Here is a 24,197-nt window from a genome sequence, read left to right on the forward strand (position 1 = left end):
AGAGTCTGCCGGCTGCATGGACAGAGTGCTCAGCACTGCCTGTGTTCCCACCAGCAGCAGCTATAGTCCCCCTTTCAGGACCTGTGAGCTGAGCCTTGAAGGATAAGCAAGCGGCCAGGCAGACCGAGGTCAAGAACAAAGGCATGAAGACATATGGGTGCAGAGCGTAGTTCTGTAAGAATGGTGCCTTGTTTGGGGATGGGTTGGCTGGAGATTCAACACGGGTGGGCGTGGGCTAAGGCCAGGAGCTCTCAGAGTCCAGGGAGGGGTGATGCAGCTCTGGGTAAGGCCGAGGTCCCGGGAATGGGCACATGGGGTCAGAGAGACTCTCTCCTAAAACTCCGCCTGACCTAGGGGCATGGAGGCGCTGGAGAGTCAAGGCCAGCTCCCAGGCTGCGGCCTGCGCTGCACCATCTGAAATAGCTGATGTCTGTCCATCCTTTGCCAGTTGCCCTCTTGCCTCTTGGCACCGCTCACTGCCCTTAGACTGTCTCAGGCCTCCAGGCCACCCCCGGACCAGGGCCGGCTGAATGTTTCAGCAGAGTATGTGGCAGCCTCTGGAATGTAATTCCTGGGCTTTAGGAAAACCCCACTCCCACAGCCTTCCAGTTCCTGCCCTGGGGAAGCTCTGGGCCCAGAGGGGAGGCTGACCTGTGCTCAATAGTTAAGTCTAACCCAAGACAGATGGTGGTAAATGTTCACATTGGGAGGCAAGACATGGGGGGGTCTGACAATAGGGCAGGCCCCGAGGGGACCTCTTCTGTTTCACTTTCTTCTCTGGGGAGCAGGCTTCCCTCATCTACAGGTGAGAATATTAATGCCTGGAGTTGCAGTGACCAATTGAATGAGGTGACATGCGCAGTGCTGCTAGACCCTTCCACATCCTTCTCATAATAGTAATGGTGTTGCCCAGATTAAATGGGATAGGATGCACATATAATACCCAGTTCAGAGCCTGATGGGGGGTAACAGTACACACTCTATCCCATTCCCTTCTACCCTTCTGTTGGAACAGACTTCCTGCCCTTCACAGGGCTCTTCATCAGTAAGCATCATCAATGCAGCCGCTTTGGCCTTATTCACATCAGCCCCACGTATCCAACCAAGAGAAAGTCTCCATTAATCTGTGCGGCAAAGAGATTGCATTTTAATTATTTCAAGTCAACAAATTTTTAACAAGAATCTCCTCCATCCCAGGCTTTGCTCTGGGGTGTCTGACTGACAGGATCAGTTCTCAGGCTGACCATCTGGTACTTCTTTTGCGATCTCACTTTTGACCAATATAGGTCCTTGTCAGGATAAAGCGGGGACTATGAGCTCACAGTTACCAAAGGATGCTTACACATGCAGGAAAAACATATGCCAGCTCTGCAGCTCTCGATGGATGATGGAGTAGGGGCTAATGTATATCACACATCTTCTGTGTGCCCAGTACTATATATAACCCTTGAACTTTATAGGATGTTTTCATAATAAGAAAAATGAAGAGCCAAAAGGCTTATCGTTAACTTCATTGATTCTAAGCCCATGAATGAGATTTGTAAACGATGGCTGCCCTCCTCTTCTTTCCCTTTGAGTGCCGGCATTTCACCGTGACCTTGGTTCCCCTGTTTGTTCTGGTGGAGTATTTTCTGCTTTCTTCAGGACTGCCCTCTCAGGTAGAGTCTCAGGCTCCTCTTTCTCTCCTCAGTGCTTTGCAAAGGTTCCTTTTTTTAAAAAAAAAAATTGTTCATTCGTTTGCTTATTTTTGGCCGTGCTGGGTCGTTGCTGCTGTGTGTGGACTTTCTCCAGTTGCGATGAGCAGGGCCTCCTCTCTAGTTGTGATGCACAGGCTTCTCATTGTGGTGGCTTTTCTTGTTGGGGAGCACAGGCTCTACAGTGAGCCGGCTTCAGTAGTTGCAGCACGTGGGCTCGGGAGTTGCGGCTCACGGGCTCCAGAGGGCAGGCTCAGTAGTTGTGGCACATGGACCGACTTGCCCTGTGTATGTGGAATCTTTGCAGACTAGGGATCGAACCCGTGTCCCCTGCATTGGCAGGCAGATTCTTGAACAATGGACCACCAGGGAGATCTGCAAGTGTACCTTGAGTGGCGAGATCTATGTCACAGGTAGACCTGAAGGTCCTCTGTTTTTCCTGTTAAGTCTTTGCATGGCTCTCATCTAGAAAACCCAATCTTATTTATCTTTGTCTTCAGCTTATAGAGCACTGAATGCACCCTTTCCAGCTATTTTTCAAGGGCCAGCAGCTACAGAGTGGCTCTACAGATTTATGATGGCAAGGTTGGAGGACACCAAGTTCGAGTTGAGGTAAAGATGAAAAGAACCATTTGGATGAGGTTGGGAGTATTTTGGCCCTAAAATAGACCGTATGTGCCTGAACTGAGATCAAGATAAGAAATTGAAGTTTTGCTGGGAACGCATGATCCTCTCTCACCATGCTGCTCTGGAGACATGGTTGAATGGAAGAAACTTTAGATTCGTGGTCAGAAGATCTGACTTTCATATTCCATGCTTGCCAGCTGTATGAACTTGGCGAATTGTCTTCCTTTTCTAAGCCTGTTTCCCACTTATTCAGTGATAGCCTGCGTCCTCAGTGTACAGAAAGACAGAAAGGAGATAGTGTTTCGAAAGTGTTTGGCACATGTGGAATGGTCGTTCCTTTTGGGGTTTTGGAATCATTGCCTCTATTTGCTTTCCTGCTCTTTTATCCTACTTAGAACATTAATTAAGATGAGGTAATACCATTTCTTATTCTTGAGCACAATAACCAGATATCTGCTAAGTGGGTGAGAGTCTGTCTGTGTATTAGGGTTCGTCAGAGGAAAAAATGGTGTTGCATCTCAAGCCCAAAGACAGCCTAGAGGTGGAATTTCCTCTTCCCTGGGAACATCTGTCTTTTATTCTCTTTTGACTTTCAACGGATTAGATGAAGCCCACCCATATTTTGGAGCATAATCTGCTCTATTCAAAATTTACTAGTTTAAATGTTGATCCCCTCTAAAAAGCAGCTTCACAGCAGTATCTAGGCTAATATTTCCCCAAGTGTCTACGTATCACAGCCTAGCCAAGTTGACCCATAAAATTAGCCATTACAGTCTGCCAGCAGGCTGTGTGGTGTGATCAGTAGGAATGAGTCATCTGGGTCAGGAGGCAGCTTACCTGTGGTCTAGAGACAAAGAGCAACACAGCTTGTAGAAACACCTGTGAGGGCTCGAGGCTAATACATCCTACCCGGGATATGACCACAAATCACGAGTCTGTGCATGTCTTGGAAAATCATCACGCCCCCTCCAGAATTCCCAGGTCCTGATAAGAAATCTCCCCGAGAAGTAGAGGTTTTGATCTTTCCTCTTAATCCTGACATGGGCACCTCTGGAGGGCTGATGTTTTTTTGAGACTCCAGAATAAAATAAGATTCAGCATCTAAGGAGAGGCCCACGTCTGTCTCCAGGATCTTCCAGCTATAAATCAAGCCCATATTCACCTTGTGATCTTGTAACAAACTTGAGACGGGGGTCTGTGTTTCTCTCTGCTGCATCATTGGAGTCTGTGTCCCAGTTCCAAGAACTTTGTACTTGGTCATTGCCCAGGCATCTGCTTTGAAATGAGAAATCTCACATACTTGAACAATGAAGTTTAAAGGGTAAAGTCAGTTCAAGTTGTTAGAAACGTGGGACAGAATAAATGTGGTGTTGGCTCTGCTGAGATGGGAAAAGGCCACATAGAAGTCAACTAGCAGCGCCCGCTAGCGTGTGTCTGTTTGCCTGTCCTGCAGCAGTGGTCCTAGAATTCACAACGGCTAAGCTGCTTTGGGGTCTCGCTCATGGGCTGGCCACTCAGTGGAGCTCGTTACCCGCATTATCTCACTTGTCCTTTACATCAGTTTTTTGAGATTGATGACTGAGGACACCAAGCTCAGAGAAGTTAAGTCACTTGACTAGGTCACACAGCTGGTAATGTTACTCAGTCCAGACTTGTACCACTCTGCACAACAGCCCAATAAATTGAGGGATGAGTTGTTGGGTAAAGGAATGGCACCTTTATTTAGTAAGCCAGCAGATGGAGAAGACAGTGGACTAGTGTCCCAAAGAACCCTCTTATCCAAATCAGAATTCAGGCTTTGTTTACACCGAAAGAGAGGGCCTGTGATTGGTTGTTGCAGACTTCTTAAGGTCCGAATCCTTAGCTGTTGCAGCAGCCCACTGTCAGTCAGATACTATGTTCCTATAATCCTCAAGAAGACACATGTTATTCTACAGCTGTTTTTCTCTATATGAATGGAAAAGTGACCTTTAAAGGTCAGAGCCTTGAGAACTATCCTGTCTACTTCAGGCTATAGACAACATTCTGGACTTGTAGCAGAAGTAATAGACCAGGAAGCAAAAGAAACCGATCCAATATGGAGTCAGATGTGTTCTTCCCAGTTACGGTAAGTGATGGGATCAAGTGTTTAACCAGGCTGAATTCAGAGCCTGTGCTCCAGAACTCTGTAGTACAGCTTCCTGCTATAGCTCTAATTATATGGAAAGCAAGACTAAAAAGGAGGAGTGGGCATCTGTGAACATTGCAAACCGTTGGTTCCCCTGTGCCATATTAGGGAGCATTAAAACCATATAAACAGATGGAGGATGATGTTCGAAGGGTAAGGCTTGGAGGGTTGAGGTGCATACAAACTTTCACTTGGCGAATGCTTGTGGAAAGACCAAAGAGGCTGGCTGAGGTGGGGGCAAAAACGGATACTTTTGTTTGCCTCAAAAGCATTATTTTGCATTTCATTTCAATTAAATGGCTCAGGTTTTGCTATAGCATTAGAAACACTTGTATCAACATTCTCCAGGTGCTGGCGGGCAGACAGTGAGTGGGGGCAAAACTGATGTGTGTGTTTTGGAAACAAAAACCAATGAGATGGTCAGAGTCAGGAAGGTTCAGAGTTTGAGCCCCTCATGCGTGGTGGTTTCTTGAAGCACCTCACTGCAATGTGGCTTCAGGCCATGAAGTCTCATCAAAGTGGGCATTTTAGTCTGCGGCAGTTTCCAGCCTTTGTCCATGTGATACGTGAACTTCTCTGAGGAAATTGTAGTCGTGTACCTCCCACCCACTGCAAACCCAAACAAAACACGCAATTACAAGCCCAGCGCCACCCGGAGACCCCAGAACCGTGCACGGCGTGTTAGAGCTTTATTAATCGAGTGACTTTTGCCTTACACTGTGGGAGCTGTTAATTAAAACCACTCAACCGTTGAGTTGGAAGAGAGGGAGGGAGACAGAGAGATTGAAGACGGCTAACAGCCGGGCTTCCCTCCCACCTTGGCAGGCTGGCGCAGCTATTTTAGAGGTGGACACAGGCTTTATGGTTGAATAAACCCTTCTCCATAGGTGTGTGTGAGGTTTCCTGGGAACGGCTTTCATTTAATTCCCTGCAGCCAGGCCTCCTGCACACAAAGCTTCTGACCAAGTATGCAGAACCGCTAACAATAAGGACCATGGTGATAAAAATAGCAGCTAACCCGTATTAGTGTTTAGAGAGCATTTCTAAATGCCTGGCATGGTGCACGGTGCTTTATACACCTTGTCTCTTGTCGGCCTCACTGTCATCTATGTGGTCGTCTGCTCCTCCCAGCGGGGATGCAGGACTCACAGGGCATCAGTATCTTGCCCAAGGTCACAGAGCTGGTGAGTTAGGGAGCCGGGACTCCAACGCAGACACCTGACTGCAAAGCAGAAGGGCACCCACCGTGTCTCAGGGTGTTTACCGAGAACCCTGTAATCTGCGTAAACATGTTAAAAATCTAGCCCCTCTTCTCCCCCTAAACCTGCTTCTCCTCCTGTGTTTCCATATCCATTTCTCTTCCACAGCCAGAAAATCAGAAAGAATCTCAGACTTCAGTTCCATTGTTCTGGAAGGCTGGTCACCAGGGTCAATGGATTCTCTCTCTTCACTGTCTCTTACCACGGTTTCTTCCAGTCTTTCTGCTCGTGTTTCTCCCCCAGATGATTGCATTTGCCCCTTTCTTGCTTTCTTCACCTCTGGCCCCAGTGCTTATCCAACAAGTCCATCCTACTCTTGGGTGAGAAAACTCTTCCTAGAGTATTAATCTGATTACATGGTCACCTGCTTATCATTTCTCAGTGGCTCTACCTTGCCTGGCAGGTAAACTCTTGAGTTTCTGTGGCTGTATAATAAATGACCCCAAAATCTGGCAGCTTGAAAGCAGTGTTTGATGATGCTCACAGCTCTCTGTCTCAGGATTGGGACAAGGTTGCAGCCGAGACGGCCTGTCTGTGCTCCCCACATCTGGAGTCTCATTGGGGAGACCCCCAGGGCTGAAGCTGGCTTAATAGTGGGGGTCCATGCCTTTCCAAAGCTTGTTCACTCACACGCCTGACACTCAGGCTGGGACGACTTGAAGGTGAGGACACCCGTACCTCTCTCTGTGGCTTGGCTTCCTTAGAACCTGGAAGCCTCCAAGTCCCAAGGACACGTGTTACCATGAGCAAAGCAAAGGTGGCCTTTTTTCTCCTCTACGTTGGAAGTCACAGAGTGTCACTTTCACCCAACCATGTTGGTCAAAGTAGTCACAGGTCTCCAGATTCACTAGAGGGAGCATCGATCCCACCTCTCAGGGGACAGGGCACCTTGGAGAAGACCATTCAGGATGGCGATGTTGTGGAGTCGTCTTTGGGAAGTACATCTGCTCCATCCTACCCTGCGCCTTGTCCAGCATGCTGAGAGACAAGGCCCTCCATGGTCCTCCCCTGGAGGGTAAGTTTTGTGGAGACAGAGCTTGTCTGTCTCACTGACCACGTATCTCCTGTGCCCAGCACAGTGCTTGGCACAAAGGAAGCCCTCCTTTTCATTGGGGAACTAATGAGGGATCTGCTTGCCCAGTCCCGTATCTTGTCCTCTCCACCATCCCCTAACGCCCATTCCTCCCCCACTGGCTTTCTGGTCCCGCCACTCTGGGCCACTGACGTTTTCCTTGATGGACGTACCGCGCTCTCAGACCTGTCTGCCTTTTGCAGGTGGTTGTCCTCTCTCTGTCCGTAAATCCCTCCCTGCTCCATTCCCATCCACCTGCTGCAGTCCTTTATGAATCTGCTGAAGCTGGGAAGCCTTCCCTGACAACACCAGCAGACGTCGGCTTCCCTCCGGTGGGTCCCAAACAGCTGGTAATGCCTCCCAGCTGGCTCATCTCAGTTCCTTTTGCTTTGTCTCTTTGTGTGACTGTCTGTCCCCTGGATTAGGATATCTGTGAGCAGAGGGATTGTGTCTTTTTATACCTCCGTTTCAAACATCTTCTGCCAGACCTGCTGTATCTGCTTAATGATGCGCTCGGAATGAAGGGAGAAAGAAAGAGGGTAACTATAATAGTGGTACCACTGGGCTGATGCTGCTGCTGGTGCTGATAATAACGGCACCCAGTGTGGGTGGAGTACTTCTAATGTGGCAGGTGCTTTTCAGGTATTATATCATTGAATTCTTAGAGAAGTCCTAGGAGGCCGATAACACTGTTATTATCCCCATTTTATACACATGGAAACTGGATAAAAGAGGCCACTTGTCTGAGGTCATCCGGCTACTAAGGGATGCATCCAGTTTCAGGAAGCTTGAGGACTTGGTGTTGCCACCTGCTGGGTTTTAGGTTATAAAGATTTATCTTTATAAAGATATAAATCCTACCTTCAAGTGGATTAGTAGGTTAATAATGTGGGAGGTGACAGAGTATCTGCTGGCTAGACAATGTCTGTTTTGTTCCTGGTGCCAGGTTTGAAGAGGTTCAGAGTCAGGCAAGGGTTGTTTTAGCGAAGGGTGACGAGCAAGGAAAAGGGTTTGAATGTCATAGAAATGTTCATAGAAGCTAGATCTGCTTGATAGGGAAAATGCTTAGAAGAGCAGTAGGTTTAAAAGGACCAAACTGAAACTGTAGGTTAGACTTCCATTTTTTTATTTCCTAAACATGAAGGTGACCATTGAAAAAACATGCTGAAAATCAAAGCTGTCCAAAGTGGTCTGGGCTCATTGTAAGAATGTAAGCCTCCTATTCAGGAGAGTAATCAAGCAGAATCTGGAAACCTGTTTCCACACGTTGCAGAAGGAATTCTTGCATGAGATGAGAAGCTGAGAGAAGGGACCTGTAAAAGTTCTTCCCAGTGTAAGATTCAGGGCGTTCGGTTCCCATGGAAATCACTGAGGTTCTAATAAGGATGGAGCAGAGTTGGGTGCTGGGCTCAGAAGAAGGTCTCTTTGACAAGCCAGGTTTCTGAAGTTCACACCAACCTGTGGGTGGTAGCCAGGCACCAAAGCTATTCCTTCTGAAAATGGTCTCACCCAAGCCCCCTTCAGATAAGCGCAAAAATCAGACCTGCCTGCTTCCCCAGCTGCAGGTTCTGGACTGGCGGCTTTCGGAGGGGCTGTAGAGAATCCCTGTCAGCTCAGCGACTGCACATCCGCCCAGATGTTCCTGAGAGTCACACTGTCAGTTGTGTAATGAAATCAGTAGGTTTTTAAAGTGTGAAAAGGTTACAGTATGGAGTAAGCTCGCTCTAAGGATGCAAGGTTGGGGGTCTCTGCTTTGCCCCTCCTCGGTTTGCATGACTATTTCAGCCAGTCCATCTCTCAGTCTTATGAAAGTAGAAACCTTTGAACAAGTGGAAGCCGGAGAAAGTCAGGGACCCCGTCCCTTTGTCTGCGCAGCTGTTGTGACTGCAGCTCCTATAGCCGTGGTAGAAGGTAATTCGAGTATCCTGCAGACAACCAGCTTTCGCTTGATGCCTGCTCCGGAGGTCCCTGCCCGGGCTCTGGCTCCCTCTCAGCCCGCCCTTCCCGCCAGCGCGTCCAGCTGCCCAGGGCCGCCCTGCCCCGCGCTCCTCACACCACCCGCCGCTCCGTCTGGCCCCAGGCTGGCCCGTTTGCCTGGATGCTGGGCTCCTGGGCATCTCCTGCCCAAGCGAGCACCTGCGCTCCAGCAGCGGCCTCGCTGGGGGAAGAGGCGCACCTGTCCTCCGTGCAAACGCGCCTGTGGCTCCGTCCAGGTCCATACATGTTGAATTCGAGGGGTCGTTGTTGCCTTTCCAGCTGAAGTCGCTGCTCTGCTGGTTTCACGTTTTACTCCTTTTTAGGAAAACCTCAGACAATGGGAATTCGGCCTCGGGACAGCACGACTGCCTTCAGCTCAGGTTCAGGAGTCACTGAGAGTGGCGCTGACTTTGTTCCCTACACGGGGGACTCTGTTCATGCCATGCTGTCCTTTGAATGGGACCTGTGACCCCTCCTTCCAAGCCTTTTCTTACTAGCTTGCCCTGCATGGGGGGCCCCCAGCGTCCTAGAAGTCTTCCTTGAAGCCCTTAGCTAACATAGTCTGTGAATATATTTAACTTTTCTATATTCTAAGTAGGTACAAGGATGTCTCACTTCTTTTGTATTCTCTAAATCCTTAAGACACATATTTATATTAAAACAACTTAATTCTGGGTTATTACTTATTCTTTCATTTAGTCCACCAAGAACATTTGTTAGGTACCTATCTCAAGAGTTCTAATCACAATCTAGGGACTGCAGGCAGTGAAGCAAAAATACAAGCTCAAAAACAATAAATATGATAATATATTATATATATATAATGATAATATATAATAGTACTGGTCCTACATTTATTGAACTTGTTGAGAGACTGGAACACAAGGAGATAAATAGATGAAACAGTTATAACAAAATGGAAAATAAGGGAACCCGACATCAGTTTTATCATAAAAGATTTGCTGAACATGATTTATTGAGCACAAAAATATATTAAAACGAAGACACAGCAGTGACTACTTCCTAGTTGTGTTTCCTTGAGTAAATAACATAAACTTTGAGTGTCAGTTCCTCATCTGAGAAATGCTCAAACCAAGTAATTTTGGGGACCTCCCCCCAACTCCTGATCTAATATTCTGTTGTTTTGTAAGACTGTGTATTACTGGTTTTCTTCTTAATGCCTGGTTGCATTTAAAGTTTTAGAGGTACAACCTTTTCAGGTTGGTATCCTAAGTGGGAGGTGGGGAAGAAGATTTTTTAAAAAACATCTGATATTTCAACTCTAAGATGATAGAGAAGGCAGAGTATGGTGAAATGAGACCACTGCATGTCAGTGTAGAGATGAACACAGGGGTTTTTTAAAAATTCTTTTCCGTTATGGTTTATCACGATATTGAACACAGTTCCCTGTGCTGTAGAGTAGGGCCCTGTTGTTTATCCATTCTGCATGTGATAGTTTGCATCTACTGTCCCCAAACTACCTAGCCATCCTTCCCCCGTGCCCCTCCTCCTTGGCAACCAGAAGTCTGTTCTCTGTGTCCATGAGTCTGTTTCTGTAGATAAGTTTAATGTGTCATGTTTTAAATGACACATACAGATGTTATCACACGGTATTTGTTTTTCTCTTTCTGACTTACTCCGCTTAGTATGATAATGTCTAGTTTCACCTGTGTTGCTGTGAATGGCTTTATTTCGTTCTCTTTTATGGCTGAGCAGTATCCCATCACGTGTAAGTACCATGGCTTCTTTATCCATTCCTCTATTGACGGACGTTTAGGTTGCTTCCACGTCTCGGCTGTTGTGAATAGTGCTGTAGTGAACATAGGGGTGCATGTGTCTTTTTGAATTATGGTTTTCTCCAGATAAATGCCCAGGAGTAGGATTGCTGAATCATATGGCAACTCATGGTATTTTCGTCATTGAGGAGCACATCATTTGGTTTTTGGAGTTTGTACCATGTTGGACCCCATGGGCACATTTTGGAGTAGGAGGGACTTTTACGAACTTTGGTAGCAAAGGACATTTTTCTGTGGCTCAGGGACTCAGGTATTATCTGGGTATGCCCAGTGGCCCTTGGTTTGTACATGAAGCCTATTCACTTTAGGATTTTCTTGTGTTTTTAAGGTTTTTGAGAATTTCAGCATGCCCTGTTTAAGTGATTTACCCAAGGAAAGGATTATGCAGTGCAGCTTTTTGGGGGGATGGGGTGGCGCCCCAAAGAGGTAGCCATGAGATCTGCCTGCCATGGCTCAGGGCATGGGCTGGTTCCCTTCACGTGAAATGTGTCCGGGGCTACTGCTGGAACTGGGCAAAGCATCTTTAGATAACCTCACTTAGCATGGAGGGCTGGTGCCTACATAGTTCAGTCTGAACTCTCCAGAAGGAAAATGACTGGATCCCCTCTTCACAAAACTTTAACTCGGTGTTTTTCGGATATTTAAAAAAAAAAAAAAAATCGAATATCCGTTAATGTAAAGGCATCAAACTCTGAATTGGGAGGAGAGAGGGTGTGAGAATAAGAATAGGTGTGTCTTTAGAGAATTAATGTCTCTTTAGTAGTTCCACATGAACCAAAATTCTGTCAAACTTTATAGAATACCTTATAAAAAACCTTGGGCCTTTTTCGTTGTTTGTTTAAAATGGTAGATTTATAACATCAAATGTGCTTTTTCAAAGTCCTGCCCCTCGCCCGCTGTGGGCCCACTCCCTTGGAGAACCGCCGTTCCAGGCTGCCCGTGTCTTGTTTCTGAAGGTGACTGGTGTTCACGGGCAAATGGAAAAGTGCGCAGGGTCAGACACCCTGGGTTGTCAGCTGTTGTGTCTACTGAGCTTGCTGGATTTAGCGGCAGGTAATTTGAGTATCCTTGTGGACACTCAGTTTTGGCTTAATCCCTGTGTTTGAAGGCCAGAGGCCTGTATGCATATTTCTTTGTGGTTGGAAATATGTTTATTGAATTCCATTTAGAGTGAGTGCCCAGAATAATGAGTTTCTTAGTGAAAATGTTACCTGGTAGAAATGTATCATCTAAGACCGCAGAGTGAATCACTGTACATTTTACTTACTTTTAAAAAATACTTGTTTATTTTTGGCAGTGTCGCATCTTACTTGCAGCATGCATGGGTTCTCTTATGTTGTGGTGCATGGACTTCTCTCTAGTTGTGGCACGTGGGGCTCAGTTGCCCCACCACATGTGGCCTCTTAATTCCCCGACCAGGGATGGAACCTGTGTCCCCTGCGTTGGAAGGCAGATCCTTAACCACTGGACCGCCAAGGAAGAACCCCCTATACATTTTAGATCCTTTGTATTGGCACATGCAGGTCTGTGTGAACTAATTTACTTGCCCCAACCCAAGGCTTCCTGGCAGGTACCTTCTCATCTCTCAAGTTGCCACTGGAGGGTTCCTTCCTTTGAGAAGCCTTTTCTGGCCCCGCTCCCTGGTCTGGCTCTTGCTGAAGCCCATGCATACACTCACATGTCTGTTTTCCCCACCCAAACACTGAGCCCCTCAGGGTCAAGGAGTGGATCTGATTCTTGTATCCCCAGCACCCAGGCCAGCGCCAGCCTCTCAGCAGGGGCTGCATAAATATTTATTAAACAAATGACACCAGCTCAAAAGCGGGACCCTCTCTAGGACAGCAGCCTGCATATGGCTCTAGTGTGGTGCTTCCTGCAGCCCCCCAGCTGTTTGCAGAAATCTTTGCTGAGGCTGGGTGATACCCCAAGGCCTGCTTTATGCCTCAGACTGCAGGAGAGCTTGCCTCCCAGTTACATTAGTCACCTTGGTCCTCCTCCTAGTATCAGTGAAAGTGGAAGTCGCTCAATTGTGTCCGACTCTTTGTAACTCCATGGACTATAGAGTCCATGGACTTCTCCAGGCCAGAATACTAGAGTGGGTAACTGTTCCCTTCTCTAGGGGATCTTCCCAATCCAGGGATCAGACCCAGGTCCCCCGCACTGCAGGCAGATTCTTTACTATCTGAGCCACCAGGCAAACCCCTGCCTGTTCTCAGTACCGCTGGGCATTTCTTTCAGGTGGGGTCTAGGTGAGACCAGTGCCAGCTGGCTTCTCCCCAGTTTGCTAGTGACTCTGGTTATTACCAAGGGGTATCTACCAGGAACCAAAAGGGAAAGAGACTCTGGATGTCTGATTTCCACCGCCGGGAGCTCTAGTCATCTTGGAAAGGAAACACACCATCCTGAATGCTGGCACAGAGTCTACCAACTTAAAGCGACAAGTGAACTTGCGTTGTAGGGTCGGGAGTCATGTCAGAAATCACGGGTGTGATAAAGCGTAGCAGCATCCAGAAGATTGGCAAGCGTGTCCCAGTGCGTAAGAAGTGCCTAGGAGGACAGACAGGTTCTCTTGACCAAGCAGAAGGCTGTTTCAGGTTAAGGGCATCTAGTTATGATGCCCCTGCGAAGCCTTCACAGATGGCCCTGGTATGCTATGTTCTCTCCTCTCCCTTCCCAGTCTGGGCTTCCACAGTCTGACTTAGGCCTGAAAGTCCACAACCAAGTGATAATATTTTAGAAGGGCCGTAAAGTTCTAAAAACTCTTATCAGGCATCGATCTGAGATGGAGAGGCCATTAGGAATCAGGAATCGGGTACTCTTGCTATGCACGTTGCTCCCGTAATATACAGGGCCAAGACTAGTTACTGTGAGGATTAGAGATTTAAGTTACTGTTACACTATAGTCACGTTTTGGTGACTCTTGAACTCTTTGGGAAACTGAGGTTGGTCTAGCTCACCAGGGTTCCAGGTTTAAGGCAGCATTTCTGAAAGCTTGATCCTGACTACAAGAAAATTATTTAACAGAGAAAGAAAGGAAGTATGGAAGGGAGGAAGGGAGAGAAGGAAGGATGGGGAGAGGGAGAGAAATTTACTTACATGTCTGTTAAAAATACAGGTTTGAGAGAAGGGATGAATGGGGGAGACAGGACATCTTTAAGGCAATAAAACATTATGTGTATGAGACTGTGACAGTGGATACATACCGTTATGCATTTGTCAGAACCCTTAGAGCACAATGTAATGTAAACTATGGACTTTGGTTAATAATGCACTGATATGATGGATAATAATATTAGTTGTTAGTATCAAATAATAATTAGTATCAAATAGTAATGTGTCAGTATTAGTTTATCAGTTTTAATAAATGTACCACATTGATACAAGATGTTAGGGGAAACTGGTAGTAGCAGGGAAGGAGTTGAATAACTCTGTATTTTCCTCGGAAATTTCTCTGTAAACCTCAAAATGCTCTTAAAATATAAGGTCTATTTAAAAATGCAGGGTTTGGGCCCCACTAATGGCATTCTGCATCTGTGAAGCTGGGGCCTTGAAGTCTGCATTTTTCTCAGGTTCCCCAGATGATTTGGGTATATTCTCAGGTTTGAGAATTCCTGGATATCAGTCAATCTCCTTTCACCATCTGTTTCATTCCAAGAAAGAGCTTAAAGGGGCTTTGTCTAGAGAGCTGTCTCCTGTGTGCTAGAATGTGTTTCATCTTTCAGTAGGTGGACAAAAAGCTTCCTGCTCGTGCTAGAAATACTTGCTGCAATCCCACACTGACAGTTGAACCACAATAAAGAGAATTCTGGCCAGACCAAATTCCAGACATGGGGACTGTCAAATTTCCAAAGCATGCAGCCTTTCTTCAGAAGGGTGCCCTGCCAACGCCCATTTTAAACAAGCATAGTTACAGGTTGTAATGAAAAATTTATGTGTGTGTATTTATTTCAATGGGCTTCCCTAGTGGTTCAGTTGTAAAGAATCCGTCTGCCAGAGCAAAAGACTCGGGTTTGATCCCTGGGTCAGAAAGATCCCCTGGAGAAGGAAATGGCAACCCACTCCAGTATTCTTGCCTGGGAAATCCCTTGGACAGAGGAACCTGGTGGCCATGGGGTTTCAAAGAGTCAGACACGACTTAACGACTAAACAACAAAAATTTATTTCAATAGGAGTGATAAATAAGGGTCAATTGTTGTAATCCTGGGCTCTATGTGTGATTGTATATTTTATTAGTACAATTACAGGTTCTTAAAAATATATGTATAGATCCTTAGGCGAGTTAAACCAAAATGCTCTGGCAATCAACGCTAGATGGAATTTCATTAAGCTTGTGAAAATCCATGTTGCATTTTGCAGAAGATGCAAGAACCGTAACAGCGTGTTTTATCACCACTTGCTCACTCTCTCCTCTGCTGGAAGTTTGGTGGGGGCAAGCCCAGACCCACAGCAGTGATAAACTCGAGTCCGTATGCTAAAATTCAAGGTGACTTATGAGTTATAGCAATGCCATGTGCCACAGCTGCGTCCATTTCCAGCAAATACTTTGCTATTTGTAAACTGTATATGTTGAAGGGACAGACCCAGCCAGGATCCACTTCTGCCCTAACTCCGCAGAGGGGCCACTAACATGGGGCCAGGTTGGGGTAGGTGAGGGGGGTAGACTGTGAACTCACTAGAATTGGATACTCATTTTGTCCATATGTGAGGTTGACCTCCATGGCTTTCACTGGTTTCTCTAAGGAATCCACAACTCAAGAAGATTTAGAAATTTCTGTTTTAGACTATTTTTGGTTGTGTCAAAAAAGAGCTTGTTCCTCTGTTAGACATTGTATTTGTCTTTTAAACATATATGTGCTTTCTCACTGAAATACTGTGTATACTGTAATACCTGCCTCCACCCAGGATTTACAAGTGACATGATAAGAAATAAAACAGGAGCATTTTAGTTTTCATCACTGTGGGTCATCTTATGCCCCCACTAGGGAGACCACTGCCTGATGTCGTTGCTTTCCATTCTTTCATGCACATTAGAACCTCCTAGAATCCTTGTTGAACTGCAGAGTCTGATTCAGGAGGACTAGGGTACCATACTTCTAGTAAGTTGCCAAGTGATGCTGAAGCTACTGGTTCAGTGGTAGGTCGAGGGTGAGGCAGGTGTTGATGTTTGTGGCATGACCCCCAGAGCATGCCTTTTTCTCTCTCCAAGCAGCTTTGCAGCAGCTAGCTTTTGGAAATAAAGTCTGTGACATCACTTTCCCCCAGTGACATTTAACAGGGCCCCCTGGGGCCCTCTGCCTCCTCCTCCTCTCAGGCCTGCCTTTTCCTGCTCTTACCTCTGTCCCCATTGCCTGCCAGGGTTGAGCTCTTGCCTGACTAGCTTAGCAACATCATTGCAGCGCTCCCCAGAGAGGTGTGCTCTGGTGACGAAGTAGCCAGCGTAGGCTTCAGACCTCCTGAGGCTGGCTCACTTCTGTCACAGGCTCGCTTTCCGGCTGCACCAGGGTCAGAGAATTGAGCCCGGACTTCTGGCTCCCTTCACAGCCAGGACTGACTCGGTAAGATAGAGTGAGATGCAGATGAGCCGTGGAAGGAGCAGGTGCCCCTGGAGCTGTGGATGCTCCAGGTGGGCAGCTCCTGGCCGTTGAAGGAACTTTCCTGCAGTGAAAGTGACATCTATCTGCCATGGCCCTGTTCTGTGCTCTGAGCCAAGGTGGGTGTTCTAGGAGTGAGCGAAATAATGGCAGATTCTGCTAGAGAGGAAAACTTAAGTCTCATATCCTCCTTAAAAGAGCAAGATACCAGCTTGGGGATTTCCTGGAGAAGGGGCCATCCTAGAGCACAGCGGGAGGTGGTGCCCCATCCCTGCACTGGGCAGACAGGTAGGAAACTGGTCCTGTGGGTCTGCACCTCCTCCTCTCCCTCTGCCGGCGGGATTGTTGGAGGAGTCTCCCAAAAGACTTGAACACCATAGAAATGTTTCTTGATTATTCGTGTTGCCGATCTGGATTATTTATGCATCAAGTCTTATTATTGCAGGGAAACCTAACCAAGAAAGACACTCGGACCTTAGACTTTCTCTCCAGAGGCTGCTGTGGGTTTTGTTTCATTGCATGTCAGTTTGGGATGATCCATGATAGGGCTTCCCTGGTGGTTCAGATGGTAAGGGATCTGCCTGCAATGCCGGAGACCTGGTTTCGATACCTGGGTCATGAAGATCCCCTGGAGGAGGGCATGGCAACCCACTCCAGTATTCTTGCCTGGAGAATTCCATGAACAGAGAAGCCTAGAGGGCTACAGTCTGTGGGGTTGCAAAGAGTCAGATACAGCTGAGCAACTAACACTCACTCACACACACAGACACACACAGGCTAGAGAAGGAGCAGCACCTTGTTCTTTGATTAGGATTCACCTTCATTTGGTTTTTGTGTTAAAGCTGTGTAGTGGGTAAGATCTGAGAATTGCTCTGTGATATGTTTCTTGTCATTGAAGGTGGAGGCAGCGGGGGGTGGCTTGGTAAATGAAATGTGTGGTATTTGTCTCAGCTTTTATGCCTAAAAACTGAGGGCAAAGTGGTTCCCATAGTAAAGTCTTAAGTGCCTAAATTTTAGTGCTTCAGTCTTCTTCTTATTATTTTGCTAGAGAGGAAAACTGAACTCTCATAAGTCTCCCAGAAAGAACACTGAAAAATTTTAAAAATCTGTTTTCTTCCCCCAACCATATTTTTGCATTTCAAATGTGTCTTCTCAGCTTAAGCTAAACGTAGCAGATTGTTTTCTGTCACTAAGATCGACTTTCTTCAAAAGGATTCCGGCAGCTTTGTTAGACCCACTTGTGTCCTTCTATGACCCAGAGTGGAGTTTATTCATCGCACTTCTAAGAGGCTCTGAACTAAAGGGATCCTTTTACAGGTTTGTCTAGAAACTCAATTTACATCCTAATAAACTTCAAATATAAATGTCAGGCCTATTGTCATGGAGTGAAGAGCACTGTGAAAGCATTTGTTGTTTGAGGACTTGGCTGCTGCTGAAACTCAAATGCAAGGACTTTTCAGCAGCCCACATCATTTTCTTTAACCTTATACGACAAAGTATGTGTTGATATATATGTTCATATATTTATATTGATGTTGGCAGGGAATAGCTTCTATGTATGCAATTCTTTTATTCCATTTTTCTTTGCTACGTTCACATTTAAACCAAAAGTGTGTCCAAAAAACACAGACATGCTGCCATGTCTTTGAAGAAAAGTAATCACTTAGGCTTGATTTTTTTTTTCTGTTTGTATTGCTTTCATTTTTTGCATCTGAGAGTTTTTTGTTTTTTTATGTTGTGCTCTAATAGGAATACACTGGACTCTGTCAATGTACAAATTGCTTTCCCTTCCCTTCTCTTACCTCCACCAATTCTTGACAGAAGATGATTTCCTTTGTGATTATTGAGAGCCTCTTTGTGTTCCTTATGTTCCACGTAGGGAAATTTGGGAACAAGGGGTCCTCTGTCCCCCTTCTGAAGGTGACTCATGCCAATTTCACTTGTTCGACATTGGTGCCTCACCACGCACATTTCAAGGAGACGAGATCTGTCGACAGCGCTGGACTCAGAATCTAGCGTGTTTGTTCTGACAGGTCCTATGAGATTCCAGAGCTTTTTCATACCTCCCGTCAGTTACTCAGGATGCACCTATTCTGTTGAGAAAGTTCCTTGTCCTAGGCCTGTTGCCTTCACAGGTCTCCTTTAGTTGGAGGGATGGTGAGGTCTACTCTGCAAGTCTGATCATTCCCCGAAGGTCTGGGGTGCCTCAGATGGGATCCAGACCAGTAGTATGTTATGGAAAATCTACAGGAGGAAATATCAGTGAGACATTGCTCACCAAAAATAGAGTGTTGAATGGTGGAGGTATCGAAAAGTCAGTGTTCTCTTTCAAACGAAAGCCAGAGCCTGTTATTCATGGGCTTACTACCTTCATAGCTTACCCAGCTTCCAGACAAAGGTCTCAGCCCCTCCTGGCCTCCAAGCCCTTCCTGACTGGGCCCCCGTCCCCTTGCAGCCCATCTCCTGTCTTTGTTCCTGCTGTTCTGGCAACAGTGAACTACTTCCCATCCTCTTACTTTCCTCTTGGCTTTTGTACATGTCATCTATGTGCCTAGATGAATCCTCCTCCTTTGACTGGCAAACTCCTGTGCACCCTTCAAAGGCCAACTTAAATTGCATCCCTCTGTGACTTCCGTCTCCTGTGTGTGCAGAGCCCGTCGTCCATCTATCTGTACCGTACATCTGTCTCCTACCAGTCATCATGTAGGAGAGCTGCCTACTCACATGTCTGAGAGCCTTGTCAATGTTGAGCTTCACCAGGGCAGGGCAGGAACGAGGTCTCTGTAATCCCAGCCTGGCATAGCGCCTGGTACACAATCTTTGTGGAACTGGAAGGGGAGGAGGGACTGCAGTGTCACTACTGAGTGACACAGGCCATCACTGCTTCTTATAGTGACAGTTGTTGTTCAATCACTAAGTCATGTCTGACTCTTTACAACCCCGTGAACTGCAGCACACCAGGCTTCCCTGTCCTTCACCATCTCCTGGAGTTTGCTCAAACTCATGCCTGTTGAGTCGGTGATGCCATCCAACCGTCTCATCCTTTGTCGCCCCCTTCTCCCCCTGCCTTCCCTCTTTCCCAGCATCAGGGTCTTTTCCAGTGAGTTGGTTCTTTGCATCAGGTAGTCAAAGTATCCGAGCTTTAGCTTCAGCATCAGTCCTTCCAGTGAATATTCAAGATTGATCTCCTAAAGGGCTCCTGAGGTGGCAGTGAACCCACCATGGCCCTATGAGATTAATCAATAGTTTCAACTATCCTGCAGATGAGGAAGCGGAAACCTGGAGAAATTACCCGCCCCCAAAAGTGACAAAGCTGGAATTTGAACCCATCTACCTGCGCAGTGATCTTGACCTGTTTCATTGTCTTCCTCTAAAAAATAGAGATAAAAGTAACACTTGATAAGGCTGTTTTGAAGATGTCAGGGTTTCTGTGAGGCACTTAGCACAACATCCAGCCAGCATCAGTAACCCTTAGTACTTGCTAACAACGATGCACACAAGGGCCCTCAGCTAGTGTGAGGCTGGGAAGACTGAACCCAGGACTCACTGATGACACAGCCATGCTCCTAATTCTGATGCTCATGAGCCTCCCCAGCCTTGAAAAGCAAGAAAAACACCCACAGACACCCTGGCTCTTTAACAGAGGCTCCTGCTGTCCATCCAGGGGCCTCTGGGGAAGCAACGGAAGGTGGAGGATAGTGTTGAAATTGTGCAGGTGCTTGGTGGCTTAGCCAGGACCCCAGCAAGCAAACATTAGGATGTTACCAGCACCTCATTAGGCTCCAGCACTAATGATTTATTTCTCTAAGGAGAAGGAAAGTGCAGCCCTGGTGCTCAGAGATTTGGTCCCTAGATCAGCTGGTTACTTTCCTTGTGACCTCAGGCAACTCGTTGCATCTCCACCCAATGCAAGTTTCCGATAAAACTCGCAAGATGGGACCCAGCCATCCCACCCAGCCTCCTGAGCTTTTAGGACCACAAACGTTTTCACTCTTCTGCTCACAGGCTAGTGCAACACACCAGTGACTGCTTCATCTCTAAATTATGCTTCCTTAAACGGAACTGATGGACGTTTATACTAATGTATTCAGTAGCCAATTCCTATGAAATTTGGGTTGAACCAAAGTATGTGTATTTTTCATTGAAACCAGAAGAGTTATTTAAAGATATAGTCAGGGCTTTTTATACTGTATTTGGTAGAATAATAATTATAGAAATAAGAAATTTAAGTTCTTATGTGTGAGGCTAGTTCAAGTGACAACCGTATTCAGTGCTGTACTGTCTTGCAGTGAGAGGACACAGAATTTATTTTGAATATTATTTTTTAAATTATGATTTAATACATTTTTACAAACCTAGGGAGGAAGAGGTAAACTCTCTCTTTTCCTTAACCACTTCCTCCTGACTCCTCCCTCCCCCCGCCTCTCTCTCTCTCTCACACACACACACATACATACATGCATAAAATGAATGGAATAGATTTGTAAGGAAACTGGATCGTGTCACGCTGGTAGCATTCAGCTCTGGCTTTCAGTCTTTGGTCCATTTGAGAAGGCAGAGGATCCTGATTTATCCTTCACTCCTCCACCACCACCTCATCTCTCTGCCTAAACAAAATCAGAATTCCCAGTAGCAGTTGACAAGCTAAGTCAGACTCTCCAGTCACACAGTCACATCTCTCCAAGCCCCCCCACCTTCATCAATGGTCAGTTTTTGACAGCTTGCACCTGGCAATACCAGCCTGCAGCACATCTCAGCATTCCAGCTCTGGAAGCTCACCAACCTCTACTCTTGGCCTTCACAGAAAGCCAGGGCTGTATATGTGTGGGCCTCCATCTACATGCCCAGGTACGTGTAATTGCCCAACCGTGTGTGTTGTTTCACCAGCAGTAAAAAAAAAAAAAAAAAAAATCCAGCAGGGAAATGAATGCTTTAATTAGTTTGTTTGTCCTTTGACAAGATCTCCCCAGTTGAAAAATTTTTGTTTATCTCAATGGCTGAGTGGGCTTTGCTAAAATCGAAATTAACCGCCTTGCTTAATGGTGCAGCAGACTGTTTTGAACAGCTTCCACGGAAGTCTCCTTGAAAGGACATTTGATCTAGAAAGTCTAGCCTCTGGCAGAGTTACTGCATTTTGGTGTAGGTCCTTTTTTCCTCCTTATGCTAATTGTAGGATGGAGCTCACCATCCTACACATGGAGCTCGCCACTGGATCCTGGGTGGCTGTATCTATTGGGTGAGTGGGTGGAAGGATGGACAGATGGGTTGACTGGCAGGTGCTCGGTCATGTCTGAACCTTTGTGGCACCATGGACTGGAGCCCATCAGACTCTTCTATCCATGGGATTTTCCAGACAAGAAAACTGGAGTGGTTGCCACTTCCTCCTCCAGGGGATCTTCCTGACCCAGGGATCTTCCCGACCCAGGGATCGAACCCACACCTCCTACATTGGCAGGCAGATTCTTTACCACTAGTGCTGCATGGGAAGCCCCTGATTGGCAGGTAGACAGTTTAATTGCCATATGACTTAGATGTCAAATTTTCTGACGTTTCAGAGGGAGAAAACCTGTAATTGGTTTCCTCCCAAAATGTTCTTGCTAAACTTCACCCTATGACCGTGTCTTTGGATTTCATTCAACAAAAACAATAGTTGTTAAGCGCTTAGGATGTGTTAGAACATGGAATATAGATTTGAACAAAATAAAATAGTCCCTTCTCAAAGAGCTTGCTATCTAGTGTGGGGAACCAAGAATCCAAAAGTCATAACACAGGGTTTTCCTGGTGGCTCAGTGGGAAAGAATCCGCCTGCCAATGCAGGAGATACATGTTCAATCCCTGACCCTGGAAGATCTCACATTCTGTGGAGCGACTAAGCCTTTATACCACAACTACTGAAGCCTGAGTCCCAGAGCCTGCGCTCTGCAATGAGAGAAGCCGCAGCAATGAGAAGCCTTCACACCACAGCTAGAGAAAAACCCTTGCAGTAGCAAAGACCCAGCACAGCCAACAATAAATAAATTAAAAATTTTAAAGTCATTGCTGCTGCTACTAAGTCACTTCAGTTGTGTCCGACTCTGCAAACCCATAGACGGCAGCCCACCAGCCTCCCTGGTCCCTGGGATTCTCCAGGCAAGAACACTGGAGTGGGTTGCCATTTCCTTGTCCATTGCATGAAAGTGAAAAGTGAAGGTGAAGTCGCTCAGTCGTGTCTGACTCTTAGCGACCCCATGGACTGCAGCCACCAGGCTCCTCCGTCCATGGGATTTTCCAGGCAAGAGTACTGGAGTGGGGTGCCATTGCCCTCTCCATTACACAGATAATTATTTAACTATAGCTATGATGGCTGAACTCCAATACTTTGGCCACCTCATGTGAAGAGTTGACTCATTGGAAAAGACCCTGATGCTGGGAGGGATTGGGGGCAGGAGGAGAAGGGGACGACAGAGGATGAGATGGCTGGATGGCATCACCGACTCGATGGACATGAGTTTGAGTAAACTCCGGGAGTTGGTGATGGACAGGGAGGCCTGGCGTGCTGCGATTCATGGGGTCACAAATAGTCGGACATGACTGAGCGACTGAACTGAACTGAACTGAATGATGGCTGGAATGTTTTGGTTTTTCTTTTTTCTTCTTTATTGAGGCCTAAGTCAAATACCATAAAATTTTTTTTATTTTTTTAATTTTTAAAATATTTTTATTCTTGGCTGCACTGGGTCTTTGTTGCTGCGTGTGGGTTTTCTCTAGTTACGGAGAGGGAGAACGGCTCTCTGTTTGTGGCGTGCAGGCTGCTGTTTATTGTGGTGGCTTCTTTTGTCCCAGAGCTTGGGCTGTTGAGTGCAGGCGCAGTAGTTGTGCCTCAGCATAGGAGATCTTCCCAGAGCAGGAGTCAAACCCGGGTCCCCTGCATTGGCAAGTGGATTCTTATCCATTAGACCACCACAGGTCCCTAAGATTCATCATTTTAAAGTGTACAATTCAACCACAAATAACTGGTTTGACTGACTTCAACAGATATTCCATTATGTTGGCTTTGTGATCTTTAATGTCACAAATAGGGGGTGAAAGGGGCCACCACAGAAGTCGGCTCAGATGTGGTATCCTGGAAGCTGCCCTGAGGGAGAGTTCTTCCGACCCAAAGCAGAAGCTCCTCACCCAAGACAGCTCCCGTGAGAACTTTCTTCTGTGACCCTACTGGTTCTGGTAAACTTCCACAGCATCCTATAAGTCCATTTTTCTAAGAATATATTCCAAGAAGTTCCTAAGCTAGACATAGAAGAATCTCAAGTATTGAGAACCCTCAGGATCTACCCCATATATTCTAAAGCCAAGATAGCAAAGGCAGTGAAACATTCCATGATGTACTAAGTAGCTCAGCTGACTGTTGCAGCAAAATAATCACTCATTCATTGATCTTCTCACGCCCTGTTATTGTACTTGAAAAGTAAATCACTTGCATTTTCAGATGCGTTGCAAGTCTGATGGGGCCCATGGGGGAATTAAAGTGCTCTGAGTTTGATTTCTGGCTCTGCTAAAGTTCTGCTTTGCATTCTCCTCTGGAGATGGGGATGATGACACAAGCAGTCTCCTCTGAGGGGTGTCTTGGAGTAACCAGGGTGAATGAAGTAAAGCTGCTTTGGACCTGAAGTACTTCATCGTGTGTGCATGCATGCATGCTTAGCCTCTCAGTCATGTGTGGTTATTTGAGACTCCATGGACTGTAGCCCGCCAGGCTCTTCTGTCCATGGGATTTCTCATTTCCTCCTGGGAGGAATGGGTTGCCATTTCCTCCTCCAGTGGATCTTCCTGACCCAGGGATTGAACCCATGTCTCTTTCATCTCCTGCAAGCAGATTCTTTACCACTGAACCACCTGGGAAGCCAAACTACTTGCTACTGGTAGCCAGTCTTTCAGGAGCTGATGTGATTGGTGGATAGTCAGCTATCTATACAGAAAGTCTCAGGGGTCTTCCCTTCCTATGACAACACTGATTTCATAGGAAGATAGCTCTGTG

General features: G+C 46.5%; 1 protein-coding gene across 6 annotated transcripts in view; it reads left to right on the plus strand.

Annotated features, from left to right (window-relative positions):
• NAV2 (neuron navigator 2) overlaps nt 1-24,197 on the plus strand; it is a 417,005-nt gene that overhangs the window by 264,365 nt on the left and 128,443 nt on the right. The gene's annotated exons all lie outside the window — the stretch shown is intronic.

This window comes from Dama dama, chromosome 2 (genome assembly GCF_033118175.1).
Source record: "Dama dama isolate Ldn47 chromosome 2, ASM3311817v1, whole genome shotgun sequence".
Classification (NCBI taxonomy): Eukaryota; Metazoa; Chordata; class Mammalia; order Artiodactyla; family Cervidae; genus Dama; species Dama dama.